Source organism: Thalassophryne amazonica, chromosome 12 (assembly GCF_902500255.1).
Source record: "Thalassophryne amazonica chromosome 12, fThaAma1.1, whole genome shotgun sequence".
In the NCBI taxonomy this organism is placed as follows: domain Eukaryota; kingdom Metazoa; phylum Chordata; class Actinopteri; order Batrachoidiformes; family Batrachoididae; genus Thalassophryne; species Thalassophryne amazonica.
In genome coordinates this window covers 83,997,920-84,011,734 of record NC_047114.1, presented here as the reverse complement: position 1 = coordinate 84,011,734, position 13,815 = coordinate 83,997,920, and the positions used below count along the sequence as shown (strand labels likewise).

Sequence of the window (13,815 nt, the reverse complement as noted above, 5' to 3'; positions counted from 1 at the left end):
TAGTCAACACCTCCTCAACACTGGTGTGTGCTTATGCTTTTATTTATTTATTTTATTTTGCAGAATTTTGTGCCATGAGTTGTGCGTTTACAGAAATGATAAGAATGAGATTAAATATATCACACCCACGTCAGTCTGTCCTGTGTTACACTGACTGTGGGTTTGGCTCAAACTCAAAACACAAAGATTTTATGGTGTTGGGTTTTTTTTTTTTCCCTCCATTTAGGGATTAGTGTAAATGTTGCAAACGCATTGCGTAAACATGTCTGACTCCTCGTCTTAAAGTGCCTGTAGGTACAGTTCACATTGCTGACTGCCGTGAGCCCTCCCTTGCTGAGAAACAGGCTCTGTGATCCTTGGCACAGAATGTGAATATAATATTTGGCACATGATGAGAAGGTAGCATTCATGAAGTTAAGGATCCAAAGGGAGGCTTGTGCGTCATGCTGGAAGATTGTTTAAAGAAAGTTTGATTGCAGCGTTGTCATAAGGATCCTCATTGCTGTTCACAATTATTTAAGACATACTGCACACTCCCACTTCTCGATAACCGCAATGTTACCTCAGACTTGCAAATGACTTATGTTAACTATATATTTTTTGAGCACATTTGACCACAACAGTAAGGCCATAACACAAAAGTAGTAATTCTAAACTTCTGTCATAATTTTTTACATGTTAATTTGCAGGATATTTAATGAGTAGTTGATATAGTTGAAATATTTTTGACACTGACTGCTGTTTGGATTGGAGATAGTGCCTCTGACTTTTTGCATGTGTATTCTGGTGTCCATCAGGGATGAGTTCTTGGTCCCTACTCTGTTCAAGGCTTGTGTGTCCTGTTAGGAAAGCTTGTGGAAGTCTCATGGCTTGGATGCATGTGTTGGCTGTGATCAGTGGATGTCCTGGTTGCAGTTCATGAGGAGGTGAATGATTAGTGGCCCTGTCTAGGCCTACAAGTAGTCTACATAAGTCCAAGATCCAGGCTTTTAATGACTTCATGGGCTTTGATTTCTGCAGCATGTCAGCAGTGATTATTCATCATATGTCCCATGAGGATGGAATATGTCTGGGGAGATATGATGCTGCCAGTACCTTTGCATGAAGTCTTGGCATGCAGTTGTGAGACCTGGGTGCTGAGTGGCAACCTAAGATGATGACTGGATGTCTGTAAAATGTTTTTCTGCTTGAATGAGTTTTTATTATAGAGAACCAAGTGGGATGTTTACGTGGTAAATCCACATTCCCACATACATGATATTTGACCAAGACACCTTCAAATCATGTCAGGTCGTGGGGATAGTCTTTGGGGTGGCTTGGACATTCTTGATGAGTTGTGTTGGTACAAGATGCTTTTGTAAAACTGTGGTGTAACTTTTCTAAATCTCCTTGCTATCTCCCTGCACTCTTGATTTGTCTTGCAGCCATCTTCAAGGCAATTCTGGGCATTCTTGGATATTCATGACAAGTCTTGGATTGTAACGCAGGACATTACCACGACAGAGTCTTGGTGCTGTCTTATGTAATCTTACTAGGGTCTTGGCATTTCACTAAATTATGGTGGTTCTTTGGTGTATCACAGTGATTGCTCAAGTATCACAGGTGGACCGAAGGTCTACCTGGGCAGCTTCCAGTTGGGACAAAAAGCAGCTCCATGAAGTGGGTACAGAAATACTCGCATACTCCAAAACCTGACTGAACCTGAAATCAAAATGAATTTATTTATTGGTCTAACGCATTCATCATTGGGCACTGGTATTGTCCCCCATTGCCCTGATGGAGGGACATGGAAAAACCATCCTTTTGTCCAAAACTCTATCCATATAAAGTTTCATACATTCAAGAGAAGTTTATCAATTAATGACTGACATTCACCAAATATTAAAGGTCACAGAGCCAAAACTAGTGTCTGCACTCTCAAAAACCTTCCAAGGATTTCAGACAGGTTCATCAAATTTTTAGCAAACATGCATCCCTTCAAGGTCTCAAGACCAACGTCAATGATGACCGACTTTGAACTAATGTTGAAGGTAGGGAATAAGGGTACATCACTTGAAAGTCTAGGTCAGGTTGAATGATCATTGTCCTTGATTTAATTTTGAAGGTCACAGAACCCCAAAAAATTGTGCCTTTGTAAGCTGAACACCAGTGTTGTATAGTAACAAAGTAAAAATACTTCACTACTGTACTTAAGTACGTTTTGGGAGACTTTGTACTTGAGTATTTTTTAATTCAGCTTACTAAATGTCAGCCTTACCTAAATTCTGGGTATTTTAGTGAAGTTTAGGGCTAGTGGCCGGCGATCACCTTAGTATTTCTCTGTTTTTCTTGTTTAATTCTGGCAAATTATACAGTATTTTTTGTCTTTCTGATGACTGATTCTGTTTTTTTCTCTAAGGTGCAGCTCCATCCAGAGATGGGAGTTGTATTCGTGTTGGCGATTCTCCTGTCCTGTGCGCCAATAGCATTTCTTGTATATTCGTCCGTGAAATGTTCTGTGAATTGCTCTGTAATTTATGTTTGTAGCATGGCCCAAGCAGAGTTTTCCCTTACCACTGTTGCTCTGGGGGTTGGTAAGGTTAGAACTTACCTGTGTGAAGCGCTTTGAGGCAACTCTGTTGTGATTTGGCGCTATATAAATGAAAATAAATTGAAATTAAATTGAAATTGCTTTCACTTTTACTTCACTACATTTCCGGCCTTAATTGCATACTTCTACTCCGATACATTTTCTATGCGCCATGCCGTTACTTGTTACAAAAGAAAAAAAAAAACACACACACTCGAAAAAAGTCGTGTTTTCACCCAGAGACACCACTGATTACTATGACTGCAACGAAGTCAGGTCAATTTGTCATGAGGCATGTCTGGTAGGCTTTTTTGCAGTTGCGCACTTGGGGAGTGTTTGTCAGGAAAATGATCATTTCCCTGCATTGATTACAGACCTGCAGCGGGTCTGTAATCAACTTTTCTGCAGCGCGGCTTTGCTTTGAACCTTGAACCAATCGAAGCAGTGATTCGCAGGTCGAAGCAGTGCTTCGATCTACGATTTGTGGATTTTATTTCGCTTTATCCTAATTTTTTCCCGCTAAAACCCTGAAGAGCATATGTCTGTGTAATATTTAATATTTTTATGTTAAACCGACCTGTTATGGTCTTCTGAAACAGCTGATAGATGTATTTTATAACTTAAAAACGGGACCGATGCTAACACGTTAGCATGTCTATGGCGTTTTCAATGTTAAAGTTAGCATTAAGCTGTTCACATCAGCACGTTTGTGTTGATTTGTTTTCCGTATAATTAATGGCTCAGCGTTTGTTGTCGTAAAAGAGTCAAATTGTGATTTTTTTAATTTATTTTTATTCATATCGCAACAACAATAATAGTCTACATAATAGACAATAATAGTCAATAATAATTGACTAACAATGTTACAATTTTAGAGAAAGAGACAAAAAGAACCTAATGAAACAAAACACAACAGAAAAGATAAAACCATGTAACAATGAAAATAAATACATATAGAAATAAATGTTTCCTGTGAACACCTAGTGAGTAGCCTACTCCTGTTTAGGTTTTGAAACCTTGTTTCGGAAGTGTTTTTGTGTGATGTGCACAATTTTCAGTATTTTGACTAATACTACCAGTCAATTACAAGCCTAGATAAACTTTTATTTTTTTTTAAAAAATCAGGCCGTTTTTGATTATTAACATTTATTTGTACTTTTCCTTTAATACTTGAGTACATTTAGTTGTACATTACTTGTCATACTTAAGTACAATAAATATTAGATACTTTAAGATTTTTACTTGAGTAGCATTTCAATCAGTGACTTGAACTTCTACCAAAGTCATTTTTTAATGGTATTTGTACTTTTACTTACATGTGATTTTCCGGTACTTTATACAACACTGATGAACACTGACCTCTATAAATGTACAAACATTTCATTTGAGGCAAGAATGCATCCCTTGAAGATCTAAGTCAAGTTCCTACTCCAGCACTGTAGCTTTCATGCCCTTTTCACTCAAACTTCCACGTCTTTCCCACACCTTTTCCAAGCCAATAAAATCCTGACTTACACGTACCGTGGTTGCCTTTTTTCTGACTGTAGTTTCCTCAATAAAACTTTGGAAACTAGACTCCACAGTGATGATTACAATGCAGTTTGAAGTTGCATTCTTCTTATTATGGCATGGCTGCATACAAATACTACCCACTCACAAATAGATGTGGGACTACACACATTTCAGTGACAGAGGACACAAGGCATTCAGGCCAATATTACTTTTTTACAATAATTTTGTAAAAGTATATCATTGTTGTAAAAGTTTGAATTCATTCAGTCAGGATATTTTTGGAGCTTTTGTTGGTGTCATTTCAGAGATTACCAGGTGGATCATCTAGAATAGAGCTGAAGCTGAATTATTCCAATGTTTTTCATTGTCACACCAATGTTTTGTCTTTGACGTTGATTTTACGACTGATAAAATAACTGACGTTGCTGATATGTTGATATCCAGGTGTGTCAGGAGCTACCTGATGTTTATCCACAAACGGAACCCCAGTGCCTAGCAACGGAGGGGAACCCTCTGGTGTTGCAACAAGCGTGACGTCAAGCCGGGTCGATCCCCTCTCAGGCATGCTAAGTGCCCCTATAATCATCCCTGTGAAGTTTGTCACCCTCACTTGTGAAATGCAAATAGTTGATGAGTCACTTGGAGACAGTAACTGGAGAAAAGGTGTTTTGTGAACTTCCTCCCACAGAGACCTGAAGCGGTTACTAAGCTTGTTGAACCTTTCTGGTCACGCCGTGTGTGTGGTCCGCACTGGATTTACTGCAGGTAGTCTTCATGTGCAGGAAAGATTTCCAACCGCCTGTGTAGACTAGAACAATATTGATTTAAAGAGCATATAGCTGAGTTTTCAACCTTAGGAGGCCTTGACAGACTGTTGTAATCTTTCAGTCTCCAGCCCACACATCACTGACAATATAAAGACAGAGCAGGGCAGTTTGTGACTGTAGATTACACAGCCACTGCTCACAGCCTGCAGACAGGCAACTGCAGTGTCACTCAATCAAAGGGCACATCTGGGTGAACCTGTATTTACTTCCCACTAAAGAGGTCATTTTTTTCCCCCTTGGAAAACTGACTCAGCAGAAATGCAATTCCAAGTCTGAAACCACTACATGTTCAGTGTCATGGGTGTAAGCAGATCGTAGGTGCCTTATGAACCCACTTATGTAAGGCCTATCTGAATATTGGGGCTTATAAATACCGGAACAAATCTGTGCTTGACTTTAAACCAGATTTTTGGTGGTCTACAGCTCAGTCATAAAACACTGCCTCACGAAGGCAATGCTCAACACTTTTCCAGACCACAACTCAGGAAAACCGACCCACCAATGTGTGCACAAATGAGTGCAAGTGAACAAGTGTAAGCATAGATGCTAGGTGCGAAAATGTCAACTGCATCAGTTGGAAACTAGCAAAAGGGAGTGCAACCCTACGGTCACATTAGTTGGTTTTGTCACTCGATGGGCGTTCCCAGGGCAGTCACACTCCAGTGCAATTTATTTCATTTATATAGTGACAAATTACAACAAAGCTGCCCCAACACGCTTCACACAAGGAAGGTCTAATCTTACCAACCCCTAGAGCACGCACACAGGCAATAATGGTAAGAAAAAACTCAGTTTGATGATATTGAGGAAGAAACCTGAAGAAAGCTGTTCTGGATGGCATTCCGCCATCTTGGGTTATTTTCTTTGAGCGAACAACCAGCTGATATCACGCAGTCACTGTATTGTGTCAGTATTTGCATAGACTTTAGGTCTATTGCCACTGCAAAACGCTCACTCTCACTGAAACCGAATGGCAAGTCGTCGCTTTGCCTCTGTCACTTGCTGAATGTGACCATACCTTAATCAGCGACCATTTAAAAGAGCTGCTATGGCAACCAGAAATGGACCCATGTTTCTGCTTTAGCAGTATAACTATGCCACTGGTTTAAAAGTACTAAGTATATGCAATAACAAAAATTGCAGCTTGACTTACTGCTAACAAAACTTTTGCCTGGATTAACATGTTTTATAATGGCTTATTCAGCAATTAAAAGTTTAATTTCAGTTCGTAAAATGTATAAAAATACATGCATAAGATTCATAAGATTTAAGATTCGCTAATTGTAGTGAATCTTAAAACCGAAACTGCTTAAACTCCCAAATGACACCGATGGAAGATGGGACCCGAAAACTTATCCTGGCAACCACACCTACCAAAATCAATCAGTTGTAAAGAATCGCAACACTGATAACTGGAATTTAGAACTTCAGAGACTTTTTTTTTTCTTTTGTCTACAATAAGCCAACAAACCAGATTCACCCCAATAGTTTGAAAAACACGACTGTGCTGCTCATACTATTCTTGGAAAGATATCCTGGATACTGTCAAGGCATTCAAACACAAAAAGGCACTCAGTGTTCACCGTCTGTGGAGCTTTACTAACTGACAAAACAGACTAAGCTCCACAGACGGTGAACGGCAAGTGGCTTTTTGTGTTTGAATGCTTTGACAGTATCCAAATATACCCCCGGAGGTACTTTATCTCACTATGTTTGCACATTTGTCTTTCCTTTGTGCTGTGGCTTTACAGTGCCACGACATGCCCTGTTCGGCTGAAAGATTATGTGAAAATGACACATCTATAATGCTTCCCCTGTAAAAACCTGAAGCAAAATCAACAGAGAGGTTTGAGTTATGTTTTCTTTTGACAGTGGCCTGTAATGCCACTCACATTGAAAAGTAAGTCAAGAGTACCAAGCATAGATGTCTAGCATCTATGGTAATGAACTTCTTGTTTTTTTTTCTTCTTCTTTTACCGTACTTACAGAGAGGCAATCAGCAGTTTTACAGACATACAATTTTTCAATTCACTTATCTATACAGCTTTAAATCATATTATAAATCATCCTTAAGCACTATACACAAGCAATGTCTTCTAGACCTTACTCACCCCATGAGCAAACAAATTGGCAGGTAAAAACTGAAAATACTTTCTCAGCTTTTTTTTTGTTTGTTCATAGGAAGAAACTTAAAGCAGGCCAGACTCTGTGGGGTGAGCATCTACTTTGGCCATACAAAGGAGACAGAATAAAAAGCACAACACAGGACTTTCTTGCTTGCCTCTACTGGTGGTTGGCTCTCACTGCGGTATTGTATCACTTCCTGTTCCGGAGCACAGCGGTGTTTTTCTGTATCTGTTAGCTGTTTAATCTGCGCAGTTAGATTGATCTAGTTATCTAGATTACGATTTGTTTCACAGTGTAATCTTCATGTGCCTTAACTAAAGCACTCCCTCTGCTGAATCACCTCTAAATTATTTACACATTATTCACTTTGCGTGTTTTTAGGAATCCGCTAGCTTAGCGTAGCTACTAGCTCTTAGCCGGTTTAGCATGGCGGCTTCTCCTGTCTCTCCTGCACTTTTCTGCTCTGGGTGTGAAATGTTTAGTTATTCCTCGGCCTCCTTTAGCAGTAACGGTACTTGTAATAAGTGTAGCTTATTCGTAGCTTTGGAGGCCAGGCTGGGCGAATTGGAGACTCGGCTCCGCACCGTGGAAAATTCTACAGCTAGCCAGGCCCCTGTAGTCGGTGCGGACCAAGGTAGCTTAGCCGCCGTTAGTTACCCCCTGGCAGATCCCGAGCAGCCGGGAAAGCAGGCTGATTGGGTGACTGTGAGGAGGAAGCGTAGTCCTAAACAGAAGCCCCGTGTACACCGCCAACCCGTTCACATCTCTAACCGTTTTTCCCCACTCGGCGACACACCCGCCGAGGATCAAACTCTGGTTATTGGCGACTCTGTTTTGCGAAATGTGAAGTTAGCGACACCAGCAACCATAGTCAATTGTCTTCCGGGGGCCAGAGCAGGTGACATTGAAGGAAATTTGAAACTGCTGGCTAAGGCTAAGCGTAAATTTGGTAAGATTGTAATTCACGTCGGCAGTAATGACACCCGGTTACGCCAATCGGAGGTCACTAAAATTAACATTAAATCGGTGTGTAACTTTGCAAAAACAATGTCGGACTCTGTAGTTTTCTCTGGGCCCCTCCCCAATCAGACCGGGAGTGACATGTTTAGCCGCATGTTCTCCTTGAATTGCTGGCTGTCTGAGTGGTGTCCAAAAAATGAGGTGGGCTTCATAGATAATTGGCAAAGCTTCTGGGGAAAACCTGGTCTTGTTAGGAGAGACGGCATCCATCCCACTTTGGATGGAGCAGCTCTCATTTCTAGAAATCTGGCCAATTTTCTTAAATCCTCCAAACCGTGACTATCCAGGGTTGGGACCAGGAAACAGAGTTGTAGTCTTACACACCTCTCTGCAGCTTCTCTCCCCCTGCCATCCCCTCATTACCCCATCCCCGTAGAGACGGTGCCTGCTCCCAGACTACCAATAACCAGCAAAAATCTATTTAAGCATAAAAATTCAAAAAGAAAAAATAATATAGCACCTTCAACTGCACCACAGACTAAAACAGTTAAATGTGGTCTATGGTAAATGATATAATAATTGATCACCATATTGATTTATTCTGCCTTACAGAAACCTGGTTACAGCAGGATGAATATGTTAGTTTAAATGAGTCAACACCCCTGAGTCACACTAACTGTCAGAATGCTCGTAGCACGGGCCGGGGCGGAGGATTAGCAGCAATCTTCCATTCCAGCTTATTAATTAATCAAAAACCCAGACAGAGCTTTAATTCATTTGAAAGCTTGACTCTTAGTCTTGTCCATCCAAATTGGAAGTCCCAAAAACCAGTTTTATTTGTTATTATCTATCGTCCACCTGGTCGTTACTGTGAGTTTCTCTGTGAATTTTCAGACCTTTTGTCTGACTTAGTGCTTAGCTCAGATAAGATAATTATAGTGGGCGATTTTAACATCCACACAGATGCTGAGAATGACAGCCTTAACACTGCATTTAATCTATTATTAGACTCTATTGGCTTTGCTCAAAAAGTAAATGAGTCCACCCACCACTTTAATCATATCTTAGATCTTGTTCTGACTTATGGTATGGAAATAGAAGACTTAACAGTATTCCCTGAAAACTCCCTTCTGTCTGATCATTTCTTAATAACATTTACATTTACTCTGATGGACTACCCAGCAGTGGGGAATAAGTTTCATTACACTAGAAGTCTTTCAGAAAGCACTGTAACTAGGTTTAAGGATATGATTCCTTCTTTATGTTCTCTAATGCCATATACCAACACAGTGCAGAGTAGCTACCTAAACTCTGTAAGTGAGATAGAGTATCTCGTCAATAGTTTTACATCCTCATTGAAGACAACTTTGGATGCTGTAGCTCCTCTAAAAAAGAGAGCTTTAAATCAGAAGTGCCTGACTCCGTGGTATAACTCACAAACTCGTAGCTTAAAGCAGATAACCCGTAAGTTGGAGAGGAAATGGCGTCTCACTAATTTAGAAGATCTTCACTTAGCCTGGAAAAAGAGTCTGTTGCTCTATAAAAAAAGCCCTCCGTAAAGCTAGGACATCTTTCTACTCATCACTAATTGAAGAAAATAAGAACAACCCCAGGTTTCTTTTCAGCACTGTAGCCAGGCTGACAAAGAGTCAGAGCTCTATTGAGCTGAGTATTCCATTAACTTTAACTAGTAATGACTTCATGACTTTCTTTGCTAACAAAAGTTTAACTATTAGAGAAAAAATTACTCATAACCATCCCAAAGACGTATCGTTATCTTTGGCTGCTTTCAGTGATGCCGGTATTTGGTTAGACTCTTTCTCTCCGATTGTTCTGTCTGAGTTATTTTCATTAGTTACTTCATCCAAACCATCAACATGTTTATTAGACCCCATTCCTACCAGGCTGCTCAAGGAAGCCCTACCATTATTTAATGCTTCGATCTTAAATATGATCAATCTATCTTTGTTAGTTGGCTATGTACCACAGGCTTTTAAGGTGGCAGTAATTAAACCATTACTTAAAAAGCCATCACTTGACCCAGCTATCTTAGCTAATTATAGGCCAATCTCCAACCTTCCTTTTCTCTCAAAAATTCTTGAAAGGGTAGTTGTAAAACAGCTAACTGATCATCTGCAGAGGAATGGTCTATTTGAAGAGTTTCAGTCAGGTTTTAGAATTCATCATAGTACAGAAACAGCATTAGTGAAGGTTACAAATGATCTTCTTATGGCCTCGGACAGTGGACTCATCTCTGTGCTTGTTCTGTTAGACCTCAGTGCTGCTTTTGATACTGTTGACCATAAAATTTTATTACAGAGATTAGAGCATGCCATAGGTATTAAAGGCACTGCGCTGCGGTGGTTTGAATCATATTTGTCTAATAGATTACAATTTGTTCATGTAAATGGGGAATCGTCTTCACAGACTAAAGTTAATTATGGAGTTCCACAAGGTTCTGTGCTAGGACCAATTTTATTCACTTTATACATGCTTCCCTTAGGCAGTATTATTAGACGGTATTGCTTAAATTTTCATTGTTACGCAGATGATACCCAGCTTTATCTATCCATGAAGCCAGAGGACACACACCAATTAGCTAAACTGCAGGATTGTCTTACAGACATAAAGACATGGATGACCTCTAATTTCCTGCTTTTAAACTCAGATAAAACTGAAGTTATTGTACTTGGCCCCACAAATCTTAGAAACATGGTGTCTAACCAGATCCTTACTCTGGATAGCATTACCCTGACCTCTAGTAATACTGTGAGAAATCTTGGAGTCATTTTTGATCAGGATATGTCATTCAAAGCGCATATTAAACAAATATGTAGGACTGCTTTTTTGCATTTACGCAATATCTCTAAAATCAGAAAGGTCTTGTCTCAGAGTGATGCTGAAAAACTAATTCATGCATTTATTTCCTCTAGGCTGGACTATTGTAATTCATTATTATCAGGTTGTCCTAAAAGTTCCCTAAAAAGCCTTCAGTTAATTCAAAATGCTGCAGCTAGAGTACTGACGGGGACTAGAAGGAGAGAGCATATCTCACCCATATTGGCCTCTCTTCATTGGCTTCCTGTTAATTCTAGAATAGAATTTAAAATTCTTCGTCTTACTTATATGGTTTTGAATAATCAGGTCCCATCTTATCTTAGGGACCTCGTAGTACCATATCACCCCAATAGAGCGCTTCGCTCTCAGACTGCAGGCTTACTTGTAGTTCCTTGGGGTTTGTAAGAGTAGAATGGGAGGCAGAGCCTTCAGCTTTCAGGCTCCTCTCCTGTGGAACCAGCTCCCAATTCAGATCAGGGAGACAGACACCCTCTCTACTTTTAAGATTAGGCTTAAAACTTTCCTTTTTGCTAAAGCTTATAGTTAGGGCTGGATCAGGTGACCCTGAACCATCCCTTAGTTATGCTGCTATAGACGTAGACTGCTGGGGGGTTCCCATGATGCACTGTTTCTTTCTCTTTTTGCTCTGTATGCACCACTCTGCATTTAATCATTAGTGATCGATCTCTGCTCCCCTCCACAGCATGTCTTTTTCCTGGTTCTCTCCCTCAGCCCCAACCACTCCCAGCAGAAGACTGCCCCTCCCTGAGCCTGGTTCTGCTGGAGGTTTCTTCCTGTTAAAAGGGAGTTTTTCCTTCCCACTGTAGCCAAGTGCTTGCTCACAGGGGGTCGTTTTGACCGTTGGGGTTTTACATAATTATTGTATGGCCTTGCCTTACAATATAAAGCGCCTTGGGGCAACTGTTTGTTGTGATTTGGCGCTATATAAAAAAAAAATTGATTGATTGATTGATAGTCAGAACATGCATTGGCAGGAATGTTGCAGCTAAGCAACCATTTGCCAGTGTATTCCCTAATGGCGGCGGCTGGCAGAATCAGCTGTGACTGTGCTCCAGCGTAGGAATTTCATGGCTGCTGTTGTCCCTTACTCTAACTGTAATGTCTGAAAATTTATTGTATCCCTCTGTTCCAAGTCCGGTTTCCAGGTACTTGTTTCTTATGTCTGTATGCTTTTGCAAATGTCACATCACATCGCATAATTTGAAGCAAGAACTGTAGCGTGAAGCACTCTTGAATCTTCAAAGCGTGTGTCAAAGCTTTGAATCATAGCATTATGGACTAACTACAATATCAATACCTTTATCAATTGATAACGCTCAATATCAAGGTAATGTATGTTAATACACTGTTAGCAGATATCCGTGCTTTACACCGCTGCTAATTTGTGGTTTTTCTAGTGTGATTGTGTGCGAAGCACTTTGAAGATTTAATTTGAACTGAATCTTAGAGGCTCAATTCAAAGCAAGAAGCAGAGAAACTCAGGGGTGAGTGAGTGGGAAGGTGAGTTTAAAAATGAAACTGAGTTACATGTCTCTTATTATTGGTTATTGTACAAGTACTACTAAAATAATGCCACACAAAGACAACAAAAATTATACTCAAAATGCATCAAAAGCCACCCTTTTTTTTCCCAGAATTTTATGTGGTGGGGTGGGGGGGGGGGGGGTTCCCCTGGACCCCACTAGAACAATGACTAGTAAGTCAATGATTGTATTGATGCCAGATCAACCACTGAAGTTGGACATACCCCAACCCTGGTACATCTCCAGTTCCCAAGATTCCACCACATCCTGCAAAGCAGTTATCCAAGTTCACACCAGATATCAGATCTCAGAAGTTACGATGAGTAGGTCCTGATTTGTGCTTTTCTGGAACAACAGGAGCTACACACCTGGCGTTGTCAGGAAGGCTGTCTAACGTAAAACTTGTCAAAATGCGAATCACTGATGGATCTGCTGTGGTGAGCCTGAGCAACTGGGGGCAAGCAAAAAAAAAAAAAAACCTTCCAGTATAACTTGTATACATCTTGATGCCAGTACAATCCTGTTCACGATAAAGTGGGAGTTCATCCCACAGCAATCCCTAATTCCCTCATTATGATTGATTCATGGCATTTGCATTTCACATATTAAAACATCTGTGGATCTGTTTCCCCTGTTGTGACTGACCATCCAACCGGAATTACTCCAAAGTGAAGAAATCGTAGCTCTGTACAAGCTTCAATTTACAGTTGTATGGTCCTAATCCTACTTGCTTGAAACATCTGGATGATCCAATTGATCCCCATCCACATTTTGTTTGTTGACCGTTATGTCACTACATGAAACTCAAATGGCAAAATCCTCTTCTGTCCTCTGCATTGCTACAAGACACCAGGTTATTAGATATCAACAAAAAGTGTTCAAAGCCTCTGAGCAGCTTTTAGTACACTTAGTACTTAGACGTATGTCCACTGAATGCAGCCTGGGATTGGGAAATGCGGGTAGACCTAAATCAGAGGCTCACATTCCCGAAATTGCAGTGACCAACCTGCACCCAGACCTAGTCCTTTGGTCCAAATCCTGCCGATGTGTCTTCATCATGGAGCTAACAGCCCCTTGGGGGGAAGCCATCGATGAGCCATTTGAAAGGAAAAGGTTGCAATATGCAAACTTGGCTACTGAAGAAGAGGACTGGGGCTGGAAGGTGTATGTGCATCCAGTGGAAGTGGGTTGCAGGGGCTTTGTAGCTAGTTCCACCACAAGGCTACTAAATGAGGTTGGAATCAGAGGACATGTACAGCGTAGGACCATCAAAGAGCTTGCAGCTACTACTGAAAGAAGCAGTCACTAGCTGTGGCTGAAGCAGAGGGAGATCGTATGAGGTATCAAGTGACCTCATGGAGCCTCCAGTGTGACACACCCAGGCCTGATCAGCCTGTGGTGGGACAGCCTCAGGTGAGGGTGTATTATGATAAAAGGC

General features: G+C 40.7%; 1 long non-coding RNA gene across 1 annotated transcript; it reads right to left on the bottom strand.

Moving 5' to 3' along the window:
* LOC117521709 lies at positions 1-13,426 on the bottom strand. Its single transcript, XR_004564028.1, has 3 exons — positions 13,292-13,426; positions 6,274-6,278; positions 1-13 (listed from the first exon to the last, which is right to left on the bottom strand). It is a non-coding gene; the product is annotated as an uncharacterized LOC117521709 (long non-coding RNA).
* Positions 13,427-13,815: the final 389 nt, after the last annotated feature.